Here is a 15,427-nt window from a genome sequence, read left to right as displayed (position 1 = left end):
ATTGAAACAGAATGCAGAAATAAAAAATAATAAATAAACTACTAACAAGAGGAATGTTAATGACAAGCAGAGAACATGACAAGATTAATCCTTCTTCGGGAATATAACCCCAGCAGATGGTCAAGTGATATGTTTGTGAGCATCTAGAAGTCTGTATATAGCGCATCTGGATGGTGAATAGGGAAAAGTAAACACAATGTAACAGCTTAAGATAAAAAAGTGAATTCAATTAATCTAGTACAAAATTATTTTGATTGCATGCAAGCTTACTTGACTTGATTGTCCATAATATCTTCCATTCCAGAAACTGGTGACCGAAAAATTGGGGGGCAAGGATCTCTAGCACAACGAGCTATATAACCATTGATTCCACCACTATATGTAGCCCTAAATAAAATCAGAAAATAATTCAAACAAATTTTAAATTTATTTTTAGCATAGGAAAGGTTAAACATGAAAATATTCAGGTGACTAGCAAACAAGATATATATCTATAACGTCCATGATTTAGCAATGATGTTATTGGACGAGGGACCAAGATCCGTTATTACTTGAACATAGTGTTAGACCATAACCTATTAGTTGGGTGGATTTGTTGGTCTCACTAACCCATCAAAAAGGTCAAGATTGGATGTGAAGGAATGTGATGCAAGTGGGTAATGTAAACCAATATGTATGTTCATTAAAAAAATGGGCAATCCTGACCATCCTGGAAACCACCATAAACTGAATACATGGAATTATTAAGACAATTATAGCACAAGTACAAACCTAACTCAGCAACAAACAATTTTTTGTCTGGAATATAGTCATAACATTAGGAGATAGTTAAGAAAATATTTGGGACAAGATTAGAGTAAGATGATTGTACAAGGAAAGCAGTGCTTGTTGTGTAAACACACACAAGACGACAAGCCACATCAGCACCACGCCATTATCCAGTGTCATTTGTGACGCATGGACCAATCACATATCTCTGTATACTTCCTTTCTAAGTTGAGTCATGGTTAGAGCTAATGTACACAATTTTAACTCTCAACCCTAGGTGCTTAGGGAAATTCTCTAGGTATCTCCAAGTCTGTAACCTACCCAGCATTTCAGTTTTCCGCTTGCTTGTTCACCTTCTTCCTCGATTGCAAACATAACCAACAAATACTAGTTCCTTTGCTTTGTTTGCAAAATAATGACCCATTTCAAGATTTATACGTTTCCCAATCCTCCTTGTGTAGTGTTTGGCTTTTACAAAAAGAAAAATAAGAGAGAGAGAGAGAGAGAGAGAGAGAGAGATTCCCTAAATATGATTACATTGGCTTTAATACCTTTGATACTTATAGAGGCGAGGCTTCTCATATCTTTTGTGATCATCGATAATTGGATAAGATGGCCAACAATTTATCCCTAAGGCTTCGGCGTAGCTTCCGTTGTGTGGGATGTATGTATAGCCACCTACACCCCACTTCTTCCCCCAAGAATTTTTTATCAGCCAGGCGAGTTCTCCATTGTAAGTCCCCATACCTACAAGACAAATCTCATGAAATTCCAAAAGTGGATGGTTGTCAAGATCAAAATTCATCACTCAACTTCAGCATATCAAGCTCGAATAAAAAACGAGGTCGCTTGTACAAACCCTACATATAAAAATAAATTACAATAACATTTAATTACAACTTATTTCAAAATTATTCAAATAAAACATTTTCGTATTTAGTAGTTTATACCCCTTTATAAAGATTGAAAGACCTATGGCAGGCTATACAAACAGTGATTGGGTGATACTGGAGAATTCTTGACATCTCATACTCATTTTCGGCTGCCATCTCACAATATCCATCGATAGAAACTCTCGGACTATGAAACTACAAAAATTATAAACATCATAAATACAATATATATATATATATATATTATCTGCAAAAACAAACTTTAATAATAATAATCAAGTAACAATACAAATGATTATTATCAATAAAGGGAGGGTAAGTGCAAAAGAGCATCACAACAAAACTAAACAATCCCAACTAGGTTGACATCGAAATAGCATGCCCAATCATTTGCTAGCACAGCCCAAAATTTTTGTCACCAACTAACAAGACAAGTACAATACGCAAAACAAAAAGAAAGCCAAAAGGGAAACAAAGGATAAACTAGCCAAAAAAACCCCAAGTAATCCACATGGCTGCTAGGAAAATACCAACCTATATCCCCTGCAATTAACATCCCACAGTAGTCAAGCATTCCTCCTTTCTCAGCTTCCACCAGATGCAGCCTCCTCCTAAACAAATCATATCAATAACCCAAGCTCCTTAACCAACAATCCAATTTACAAGATACCAACAATCCAATTCACAAGAATCATTTGTAATCACTGTTGGAAAAAATGGTTTTTTGGTGACTTTAATTAAATATTAAAGTGGGTCCCAATCATCTATTGTGTTGGGTCCAAGTGGGTCTAGATACTTTGCAATGAGATCTTTATACCACAAATAGAATGGCCAAAAACCATTGAGAATTGAATGAGAAATTGCCCCATGAAGTTAGCTTCATGAAAGAGTTAATGGGATTTGTAACTTCTGCCTTTATTGCAGAGTTTAATAGTGCATTAATGGGGTTTGTAACTCCTGCCTTTATTGTAGAGGTCAATGGTGCAATAGTGACCAGCCATAAAGGCTGGAGGCTTCTCCTCTCTCCCCTATACATGTATAAATTGAGACCCTCCCGTCAAGTCTCAAACACAAAAATTGTTTCTTCAATTCTTTAGTCAGTTTGCTAGAAATTTCTACAGTGAGAGAGTGCTGCCACAAGTTTTGTTCGCTAAGCTAGACAGAAAATGCTTCTGCCGTAGCTAGGTTTTGACCGTCGTATCCTGGGAGACATACGCCAGAATTCCTCAAGCACTCGATCCGTGAGGCGGCGAAAATCTGTTTTAAGGAAACTGCTTCCATGCAGGCTTCGGTTTTATTTCTCTACCATTTCGTTGTATCATGTATTTCTGTTTAATCTAGTCGTAATGTCCAACATGTGTTCTTGCTTTAATTTATGTTATCATGAATCTATGTATTTAAATTCACAAAGTAGACAACAATCACCACAGCTGCCAAACCCACAGTTTCCATCTTCATTTGAGCAGTCCTGACTTAACCACCTTGGTTCCAGCACCTTCTTATATGATGTATATTTGAAACAATCTCATTTATAGAGTAATAACACCTAACATTATGTGATTTCAACCAGATGGCTAATCCTACTTTGATAAACTCACACAATGCCTCCAAGTTTGGTTGAGTATCACTAAAGATATAAACATTCCTAAGCTTCCACACAGACCAAATAATTGCTCCAGGAATTGCTCTCCAAATTTTCCTTTCTTTTTTTTTTCTTCTGAATTTCCAGCCCATCCACCACTACATTAAGCTATCAACTGAACATGGGATAACCATTGTAATCCCCACCAGCCTATGATTTTTACCATACTTGCCACAAAAAGGGACAAAAAAGTAAAACATGATTCAGATGTTTGACCATACTTGCCACACAAATTGACTCTAATTAAAAGTAAAACATACATTTCTTGATTTTTTGTGTTTGCCTTTCACTCCTGTGTATGGATAATACTTCTCCAATACGATCCCATGCCTATAACTGTAATCGTATGCCCTAATCTTCGATCATCCTTTTTTTGTATTCCATGGTATACAGTCCAGGATCTTTTGTGCCGCCAGCGCAGCCAACTCTTCTCCATAATATATGTGACGGGCACTTGCCGTCACATCAACAACGGTAACAACAAAGCATGTACCTGAAAAATAAAGGATAAAAGTAAAATGATTATAAACTTAATATCAGTAAGAAAAAGAAGAAAGAAGAAGAAAAGAACATTTACTTCCAATTTGTCTTCTAACTGGAAGTAGTGCTCCCCTTTCCACCCAGTTAATTGAGACAGAAAAAGCAACATGTAACAGTGTAAATTTAAACTTGAGGGTTCAATTCAATGGCAAAGGGTGTTACTCTCCTACAAGGGTTGAAATCTTTCTATAGGCAAAATTCCCTTCTCCAATGCTATGGCCTCCAATGTATTAAAAAATATATATATTGACAAACTAATTAAGACATAAATTACAAATGAAAAATATACGTCATGAATTGATCTTGTTGAATTCACTAATCTTTTAGTGCTTTTAGCCAAGTGCAACAAAAAGATAGAACCTGTCAACAAAGAATCACGAGTCATGTAAAAATTAGGTTATAAAAACAATAATAGTAATAATAATCATGAAACTTCAAGTTAATCAATTATACCATTAAAATATTTTTCATGCTACATCTTTGTTTGCACAAATTTAAAATTTTCTAAATAGATTATAATGCTGGTGAAGTTTAGCTATAAAATATTAGAACCTAATGAAGTCAAGAAAATCTAACTCACAAAGTGAAACTGAGAGTATAGGAGATTAGATTTGAGACTTGGATGAAATAAATTAAGTTTAACAAGATTGTCCAATATGTCAAAATCGAAGGAAGATTTTTTATGACCCACATTCACTCCCAAAATATTTGATTCTGGAAATACAAATTTTTAACTCCTCTTATATATAAAAATATATAACAAGAAAAAAAAAAATTTGCAAGGCATAATTAACCAATAGCCTACCCCTATGAAGCTGTGACTAATCTTAGATTTCTTTTTAGGTTGTGTTTGGTTCATGTATTTGGGTAGGGAAAGGGGGAAAAAATGTGTGAAATTTAGTTATATTTCATTCACATTTCACCTATATTTTCCTTTTCCAAATCCATGAACCAAACATAACCTTAGGATAAAATAAGGAATTGATCTTATATTACATATCTATGATGCAAGACACCAAACTCTAAATTTTGCATTCTTGTGGCGTGGCTCAGAGCTGAAGAGAAAGGTACATAAGGTCAAATGGGTGGAAGTGACAAAGAACAAAGATCAAGGAGGGTTAGGCATTAGGAGGATAAGGGAGGTAAATGAGAGTCTTTTACTGAAATGGTGGTAGAGGTATAGGGCCGAAGATAAAGCTTTGTGGGCTGAACTATTTGTCTATTTTTGTTAAGTAAAATCGACAAATGGGTATTTTAAACATTTTATGTACACCCACATTAGGTTTAATGGCTAAAATACTATTTTTTCGTCGGTTTTAGTTAACAAAAATAGGCAAATGGTTTAAATTGAAAATAAATTAAAAATTTAGGATTTAAATGACAAAATTAAAAACTCAGGATTTATAATGTTATAAAGGTCAAACCCTGGAGTTTCTTTTGTAATTGTCCCTTGGTTCTACAGGAACCATGGTTGCTACCACTACCACTTATCGCAAAACAAAACTAAAATATACAATTTCAAAAAAACAAAGCAAATTCATTGAAGGATTTCTAATAAGACAAAAAAGCAAAAAAGAAGGACGAAATGAGTAGTAAAGAAAAAGGACCAAATGAGAAAACTAAAGTAAGCCACTAATAAATAAAACCAAGCAAAAAGACAAAATCAGAAAAAAAAAAATACAAGCCACGAAGGGTGAAGCGCTTCTTATATATATAGGTGGATATATCAACAAAGGAGGTGAGTGTAAGGAGCATCATGGCAAGACTAAGGCACCACAAAGCAAACTCAATCATGTGCTAGCACAACACCGAATTGGGGAAATTAGTCAACAATGAGATGACTTAAGTGAAAAAAGCAATAGATAAAGGGGAAAAGGTATGGGGCAAATGATTAAGTAACTTAAAAAAATTAATATATAATGATAAACCTATTTAACATGGTTACAATAAGTGTAAGCAAAAGTCACTATAAAATATCAAGATAATCTTACAAGTATAAGATTGGGTCTTGTTAATATGTGCTCTTAGGGTACGTATTGCGAAAGTAATAATTAACTTTACCTACTTCCACTAGCATGGGGAATGTTGAACAAAAGTATAAATACATTTAATGTTTTCTAAAACGTTAATAAATTTCATATTTTCTTTTAGAACCTGACTTCTCTCCAGTTCGTGATCGGATTGGAGCGTGCTGTTGGGCCCGTGGGGGTCCACCACAAGTTCCGTTTCGATGATCTGAATTGTTCAATATGTAAAACTCGTTGAGTACTTGATCGGATCAGATTTTTGTCAATGGTAAATCTAATTTTCAAAATAAATTGTTTACAAAAATCTGATCCAATCAAGAAGCTATCGACATCCGATCAATGTGATTTTTTACAAGAATAAATTACACGACGAGCTCTACACATTGAACAGTTTGGATCATTGAAACAAAATCCATGGTGGGCCCCACGGGTCCAACAATCTAGTCCATAGCTGAGCCCTTCTTTTATGTAGACAAAAATACCTCATTCTTGAGGTATGAAATTGATGGTAAGCTTTTTAACTATTATAGTGTAATGTTAAAAGATAAAAATTATTTATAAATATATAAATAAGAACTAAAATTGTAATATTAAAATCCAACAAACTTTTCCGATAAATGGTTATTCAATTATCCACCATTTATCTTCTATTTTTTTTTTTATTTTGAATTTTATGCACTGTATCTTTCAATATTTTTATAATAGGTTATTCTAAATTAGAAAGAACTTTAGTTGGAAATTATATTTGTTTGGTTGAGTTTTCAAAATTTATTTTGAAATTTTAGAAATTAATTTATTAAAAATAAATACAAAAAGAAAAAAGAAAAAGAAGAAGAAGAAGATTTTTTCATATTTTTAAAATTATTTCTATACCAAAAATAAATAAATTAAAAAGTTAAAATGAAAAGAAAAACAACAATGGTGTTTTGATGTTATAATAAAAAACAACTATTTGATGTAGACATGATTTAAGTTTTTACAACTTTCTCTATTAATGGAGATAGTTATACCTATTTAATACTTTCTTAACATGTGCCCTTAGGATATATGTTAACAAAAGCCTATAAAATTATACACTTAATAATTTAGTTGATATTTGTAAGAAAATATTTTACTAAACATAATTTTATTTGATTTTATCTCCTACATTGTAGGAGTCAATTGTTTGTGATTTATTTACTATTTCTACTTAATCCTGTATACATATACTACGCAAAGATATAGATCAACATTGCAAACGTATGCAGCATGTGCAGATGTGTATGTATTTGAGGTACCATGCAATACTTTAAATTTAACAAGTATTAGGAGGATACCTAGCTTCAACATCTTGATCAAATCCTCACAAAATTCCTTGGCAGCAACTCTACAAATGAACTTTACATCAAACAAAAATATAAATTACATCAAACACTACAGATGAATTGAAAATCAATCAATATACATAGAGAACATGTGGGACAACTTAATACATATATGAGTGAATTCAAGAAGTATAATACTTAGGTTTTAAGTTCAAGTCTCAAGTCGGTTCACTTAATTCGATATATATTAATTTATCATTTTTAATGATTATTTGAATTTTAGTCATTAATAAATCATTTGTAAATGATTTTGGGGTTCCTTTGTAAATGTTTAATATAAGATTTTTAATTAATATTTTATAAATAGATAGGCCAGACTGGGCTAGAATTTCTCATTCTAAGCCCAACCCAAAAGCAAGCAGGTTCCAAATTTTGGCCCAATTTGACTTTATAGACCAAAATACTTATTCTAAGTCCTAAAAATATTAACTTGAATTGGGCAAGCTGTCCAATAGGTCAGTGGTTACCCCAAATCCTCTAGTTGTCATCTCTTCTCAGCAGACCAGTGCATCTTTCTTTGTTTTGGTCCAATAGGTCAGTGGTTACCCCAAATCCTCTAGTTGTCATCTCTTCTTAGCAGACGAGTGCATCTTTCTTTGTTTTGGTCACCATCTTCTAGTAAAATTGGATTTCAAGTTAGAAGTACACTTTTTTTAACCTTTCTTTTTAAATGTTAGACTATAACTAACTTAACATTTTAATTTTTAAAAAGTATGTTGCAGCTAATTAGGAAGGGTTGTTGGAATCCCACATTAGTTACAACTTTCTTTTTTTTTTTGTCGGTAAAAAGAGATAAATCTTTATTGATGAAAACCAACATACAATACTGGTTTGGCATGATAGTTGTACACATCATCAAAAAAACAAGAAATCCAGATAAAAAAGAGAGAGAAGTTTACAGCGAACACAGCTCAACTCAGAGATTCTTCAATGGCAACTATTGAGGACCTATAATATATATATATATATACTAAAATTAATAATAATAAATGAAGATTAAAATCTTGAACCAAAAACTTGAACTGAAAACCCCAAAAAAACAAGAACCCAGATAAGAGAGAGAGAGAGAGAGAGAGAGAGAGAGAGAGAAGTTTACAGTGGACACAACTCAATTCTGAGAGATTCTTCAATCAGAGGCGGAGGCACGTTGGGACCAGGAGGGTCACGTGCCCCCCCTCAATTTTTGGAAATTACACTTTTACTCCTATTTGAAAAATCATTAATTTCTAAAATTCAAAGTATGTCACAATTTTTTATATCTCATTTTCTATTTTTGTTTTTGTTTTTTTATTTTTGACAAAATCTATGCAAAACCAACAGGGTTAATCTATTAGTCAGAATTCCTGCATTTTCATTATGAGGTTAGAGGTTCAAATACCTCAATCTGATTATTGATTGTATTTTTTATGTTATTTATTTATAATTTTTCTCTCTTATTTTGAAAATACTTATTTATATTAGTTATATGGTGTATTGGTTTTCATTATGATTATAATTCATTAGTTTCATTATAACATGATTCATTAATTAAAAACAAAATACAAATTCCTATAATTTGTCACTCTAAATATTTAATTTTGTTAAAATATTTTCTTTTAAATTCTATATTATTTCTCTCTTTTCTCTCATGTCTCTCTCTCTCTCCCCTCTCTCTCTCTCTCTCTCTCTCTCTCTCTCTCTCTCTCTCTTTTGGGTGTAATTTTGTCATTCTCATTTTTCATAATAGTATGTGATCGCATTTTAAATTATAATGATCATCATGTTTACAAAACTGAAATAACAAATCATATTAATAATAAACAAACAATAATAAATAAATAAATAAATAAACAAACAAAATTAACTAACTTGAGCATAAATTTAAAATTTGAAACTATATTCATTTTTAGTTGTTTTACCCTCAATTAAAAGTCAAAATTATTTGCGACGTGGTAGATCGTTATAACCTTAACTCAATGTTGCCCCTCCTAAGTCAAAATTCTAGCTCCGCCACTATCTTCAATGGTAACTATCGAAGACCTACAAAAATATATCTAACCAAAATTAATAATAATAAGAATAAATAAATAAATAAATAAATGAAGATTAAAATTATGAACTAAAAACTTGAACTAAAAACCCCAAAAAACAAAAACCCATTCAGAGAGAGAAAGAGGCACACATTAAACTAAAAAAAAATGATATGCAGAGAAAGAGAGGAGAGAGAAGAAAGAGACAGACCATAAACAAATTTACCCTCCTTCTATACACCGAGAATGAGACAGAAGAGCAAGAGTCACCGAGGAAGACAGAGACGAGCAAGAGAGTCACAACGCTACGGAGAGAGAGAGAGAGAGAGAGCAGAAATCTTCGTTGCAGTGTATATACGTTGCTGCCATTGAAAAAAAAATTGAGAGCTATAAAAGGAAGGCTAATGTGTGTCTATGTTGCTGTTTTTTTTTTTTTTTGGCCACATCATTATTATTTGGTAAGAAAGGAAACTCAATTTGTTTAAGATTTTCTATGTTAAAATTATATTGATTTAATTGAGGAGTTGTTTGGAAAGGTTGAATTTTAATAAAAAAAAAATTAAAAAATTAAAAATATTTAAAAAGTTATGTAAAAAAAGATAGGTTAGTGGTTATCCCAAATCCTATGGTTGTCATCTCTTCTCAACGGACGAGTGCATCTTTTTTTGTTTTGGTCACCATCTTCTAGTAAAATTGGATTTCGAGTTAGAAGTACTTTTTTTAACCTTTCTTTTTAAATGTTGGACTATAACTAACTTAACATTTTAATCCTTAAAAAGTATGTTGCAGCTAATTAGGAAGTGTTCTTGGAATCCCACATTAATTACAACTTTTTTTTTTTTTTCTTGATTCGGTAAAAGAGAGATAAATCTTATTGATAAAAACCAACATACAACACTGGTTTGGCATGATAGCTTGGAGTGAATTGGGGCTAAAATAGTCATAAAAAGACAAAATAGGCTTTTTAGTCTAATAAGAAAAAGTTTCACATCCAAACCATAATCATTTCATTTTTTCTCTCACAGAAGTAAAAAAAAAAACAAAAAAACCTATCCCAAATGAGTCTTTTTAGCCTCAGGCTAAAATAGCTAAAACAAAAAAGCCAAAAAGCCAACCCACATCCTAAACGAAACCAATAAGATCCTACATAAACAAAGAGGGAAGATGGTGTCTGCAAAATTGCATCATAACAAGGTAGCATGATCCCAACTAAGTTGGCACTACAGAACTAACCCAATCATGTGCAAGCACCGCATTGTGGAGGGTTGACGAGAGACCAACCAAACATCTCAAAACAGAGAACAACAAACCAACCTAATAAAAGAAAATCCATAAGTAGCATAATGGTGCTAAAGTTGATCGAGGAAAAAGCATTCACATTGTTTCAACTAACAGCAGGTCAGCATCATTGTTGTGGCTAAGCTTCCATAATGCTCCAATCCTAGGATATGGGCCTACTCTGCTTTATCAGTTTAATTCCTTCAAGAAAGTAAGTAAAATCATTGAATGTATAGTTACAACTTACAGGTGATGTCCAAGATGAATTTATGAGACATAGTCGGACACCTCCAATGTGAAAGCACCTTTTGGGTTAAAGCTCAAAGGGGATTGGGCCATATCAAACAATACTTCTAAATAGGGGCTAGGCCACATGTATGATATCAAAGCTAGGCTCATGCTTGCGCCAAGGCAGGATGTGGGAATCCACATTGACTGTGCATGATACCTCTATTACAAATGTCCTTTCTTGGATTGAATCCAAAACAACAAACCTATGAAATTAGTTGTTTGGCTCGTTTATGAGGGACAATACTTCCAAGTAGGAAATAGGCATAGGCCTAGAAACTTGCCGACCTTAGCACAATACTTATAGGGCTTGGGATATGTATATATATACTATGATTTCGTGTAACGCTCTACATGAACAACCTAATCCATACTTGGCATCTACACTAATGCAAATTTACCTTGTTTGATAAATTTCACCAAGCAGGCTCTTTATGTCAAGTGATAAGAGCACCCATCTATGCTATGATTTCATGCTTCAATGAAAAAATAACCAATTATAAATCAAGTGTAATTTTAACGTATAAAAATAACCAAATTTACCTAATTTTTTATATATTAAAATTCAACCCTTCCAAACAACTACTCAATTAAATCAATATAATTTTAACGTATAAAATCTTAAACAAATTGAGTTTCCTATCTTACCAAATAATAATGATGTGCAAAAAAAAAAAAAACAACATAGACACACATTAGCCTTCCTTTTGGGCAATGATAAAGACCACTAAGAGTGGTGCTCTAAAGCAACCACTAATGATGTGGCAGCAGCGTATATATACACACTCTGCTCTCTCTCTTTTACTCTCTCTCTCCGTAGTGCTGTGACTCTCTCCTTCTCTCTCTTCCTTGGTGACACTTGCTCTTCTGTCTCATTCTCAGTGTACAGAAGGAGGGTAAGTTTGTTTATGGTCGGTGTCTTTCTTCTCTCTCTTCTCTCTTTCTCTACGTATCATTTTTTTTAGTTTAATGTGTGCCTCTTTCTCTCTCTGAATGGGTTTTTTTTTTTTTGGGGTTTTTAGTTCAAGTTTTTGGTTCATGATTTTAATCTTCATTTATTATTATTATTATTATTATTATTATTATTATTATTATTATTATTATTATTATTATTATTATTATTATTATTATTATTATTAATTTTGGTTATATATATTTTTGTAGGTCCTCAATAGTTACCATTGAAGTTGAAGAATCTCTCCAAATTAAACTGTGTCCACTGTAAACTTCTCTCTCTCTCTTATCTGGGTTCTTATTTTTTTGGGGTTTTTAGTTCAAGTTTTTTGTTCAAGATTTTAATCTTCATTTATTATTATATATATAACTAAAATTAATAATAATAAATGAAGATTAAAATCTTGAACCAAAAACTTGAACTAAAAACCCAAAAAAAATAAGAACCCAGATAAGAGAGAGAGAGAAGTTTACAGTGGACACAGTTTAATTTGGAGAGATTCTTCAACTTCAATGGTAACTATTGAGGACCTACAAAAATATATATAACCAAAATTAATAATAATAATAATAATAATAATAATAATAATAATAATAATAATAATAATAATAAAAAATGAAGATTAAAATCATGAACCAAAAACTTGAACTAAAAACCCCAAAAAACAAAAACCCATTCAGAGAGAGAAAGAGGCACACATTAAACTAAAAAAAAATGATACGTAGAGAAAGAGAGAAGAGAGAGAAGAAAGACACCGACCATAAACAAACTTACCCTCCTTCTTCTGTACACCGAGAATGAGACAGAAGAGCAAGTGTCACCGAGGAAGAGAGAGAAGGAGAGAGTCACAGCACTACGGAGAGAGAGAGTAAAAGAGAGAGAGAGAGAGAGCAGAGTGTGTATATATATGCTGCTGCCACATCATTAGTGGTTGCTTTAGAGCACCACTTTTAGTGGTCTTTATCATTGCCCAAAAGGAAGGCTAATGTGTGTCTATGTTGTTTTTTTTTTTTTTTTGCACATCATTATTATTTGGTAAGATAGGAAACTCAATTTGTTTAAGATTTTATATGTTAAAATTATATTGATTTAATTGAGTAGTTGTTAGGAATGGTTGAATTTTAATATATAAAAAAATTAGGTAAATTTGGTTATTTTTATACGTTAAAATTACACTTGATTTATAATTGGTTATTTTTTCATTGAAGCATGAAATCATAGCATAGATGGGTGCTCTTATCACTTGACATAAAGAGCCTGCTTGGTGAAATTATCAAACAAGGTAAATTTGCATTAGTGTAGATGCCAAGTATGGATTAGGTTGTTCATGTAGAGCGTTACACGAAATCATAGTATATATATACATATCCCAAGCCCTATAAGTATTGTGCTGAGGTCGGCAAGTTTCTAGGCCTATGCCTATTTCCTACTTGGAAGTATTGTCCGTCATAAACGAGCCAAACAACTAATTTCATAGGTTTGTTGTTTTGGATTCAATCCAAGAAAGGACATTTGTAATAGAGGTATCATGCACAGTCAATGTGGATTCCCACATCCTACCTTGGCGCAAGCATGAGCCTAGCTTTGATATCATACATGTGGCCTAGCCCCTATTTAGAAGTATTGTTTGATATGGCCCAATCCCCTTTGAGCTTTAACCAAAAGGTGCTTTCACATTGGAGGTGTCCGACTATGTCTCATAAATTCATCTTGGACATCACTTGTAAGTTGTAACTATACATTCAATGATTTTACTTACTTTCTTGAAGGAATTAAACTGATAAAGCAGAGTAGGCCCATATCCTAGGATTGGAGCATTATGGAAGCTTAGCCACAACAATGATGCTGACCTACTGTTAGTTGAAACAATGTGAATGCTTTTTCCTCGATCAACTTTAGTACCATTTTGCTACTTGTGGATTTTCTTTTATTGGGTTGGTTTGTTGTTCTCTGTTTTGAGATGTTTGGTTGGTCTCTCGTCAACCCTCCTCAATGCGGTGCTTGCACATGATTGGGTTAGTTCTGTAGTGCCAACTTAGTTGGGATCATGCTATCTTGTTATGATGCAATTTTGCACACACCATCTTCCCTCTTTGTTTATGTAAGATCTTATTGGTTTCGTTTAGGATGTGGGTTGGCTTTTTGGCTTTTTGGTTTTAGCTATTTTAGCCTGAGGCTAAAAAGACTCATTTGGGAGGTTTTTTTGCTTTTTTTTTTTTACTTCTGTGAGAGAAAAAATGAAATGATTATGGTTTGGATGTGAAATTTTGTCTTATTAGACTAAATGTAACGCCCTAAAAAAAATAACAATAAACCCATCAGAGAAGACATGCATTTACATTTAAACTAACTGCATTCCTTTCATTCATTAGAATTCCATTACATAAGTATTACATGTTAACATCAAAACAAAATGCCCTACGAGCTTACAGCTTTCCAAGTTAACACTTGGTTACAACAAAGAGTTCTAACTCGTTTACACATTAAGCCCTTGGCTTGAAATTACATGTAATACATCAAAAGTAAATCGACAAAACTATGCCCGCCACTAGCCTCCCAGCTATGTCCTTGGAGGTGGCATGCTTCCTGCACCTGAAAATGATATTCCCCTATAGGGTGAGCCACAGCCCAGTAGAAATACACTAAACCAACCATGGACAATGACTAAAACATTAGCAATTGATAGTTGGTCGACATTGATACAATCACATAAATTACATATTTATGTCAACGACTTACAAGTCCCAATTACTTTTCATTTTCCCTTTTTCAACAGATAAGCATGCTAGCTCTATCATCATTTCCACAGATATGTATAAAAACTATATCTCACATTCAGATAAGCATAAAAGCTATATCCACATTCTCAACAGATATGTATATCAACAATATCCACAGATAAGCATACAAGCTGTATCCACACTTCACAACAGATATGTATATCAACAATATCCACAGATAAGCATACAAGCTGTATCCACACTTCACAAAGATAAGCATATGAGCTCTATCTTCACTTCTCTAGACAAGCATATGAGCTCTGTCTACGGAGTTCATCCCCTATCTCCTCCCAATACCTATCCGGTTTAGAGGTACATCCCCTATCTTCCCCTAAACCGCGGAGTACATCCCCTATCTCCTCCTCTACACATAACGTATATAAACACATTGGTTCTATATACAATCACACAATACACACATTTAATGTATTCTATCAACCGTCAAGTTCCATGACACATTCCATTGATCAGTTTCAGTTTACTTAATCATCAAGCATTGTCTACAACAATCACGACTATCCTCCACCGATAGCCCAAGGCAGTTATTTCTAAACAGAAAATAAATGCACAATGGATATTCAATCAACATTTCATTCCTTCATTCCTCACAATTAATTATCCCAATTAATTAAACAATGTAATTAGGTCAATTCCCATAATTAACATTTCAACCCTTAGGTCCCATTTTCATCAATGATTCAACATTAATTCCATTTTCCATGCCAAACATGCATCTAGGTTTATTATGAATAAAACCCCAACTTTTGTAAAATTACGCAAAAGTCCCAAACTTTCACCAAATTACCAAACCAAGCCCAACATCTCAAATTACCAAAATTTAAAGACAAAACCCATAGAGAGGAGTAGGTTATCCCTACCTCAA

The 15,427-nt window shown here is 32.9% G+C and overlaps 1 long non-coding RNA gene across 1 annotated transcript in view; it reads right to left on the bottom strand.

Annotated features, from left to right (window-relative positions):
- Positions 1-1,337: 1,337 nt before the first annotated feature.
- The window catches only part of LOC114268144 (uncharacterized), a 29,718-nt gene continuing 15,628 nt past the window's right edge, over positions 1,338-15,427 (bottom strand). Inside the window, exons 3-4 of the long non-coding RNA XR_014347507.1 lie at positions 3,564-3,796; positions 1,338-1,515 (exon numbers count right to left, since the gene is read on the bottom strand). This is a non-coding gene — a long non-coding RNA (uncharacterized LOC114268144). The remainder of the gene's footprint in view (positions 1,516-3,563; positions 3,797-15,427) is intronic.

The sequence above is a fragment of the Camellia sinensis genome, chromosome 12 (genome assembly GCF_055761805.1).
Source record: "Camellia sinensis isolate YWXY chromosome 12, ASM5576180v1, whole genome shotgun sequence".
Lineage (NCBI taxonomy): Eukaryota > Viridiplantae > Streptophyta > Magnoliopsida > Ericales > Theaceae > Camellia > Camellia sinensis.
This window is presented reverse-complemented; position numbering and strand designations above follow the sequence as displayed.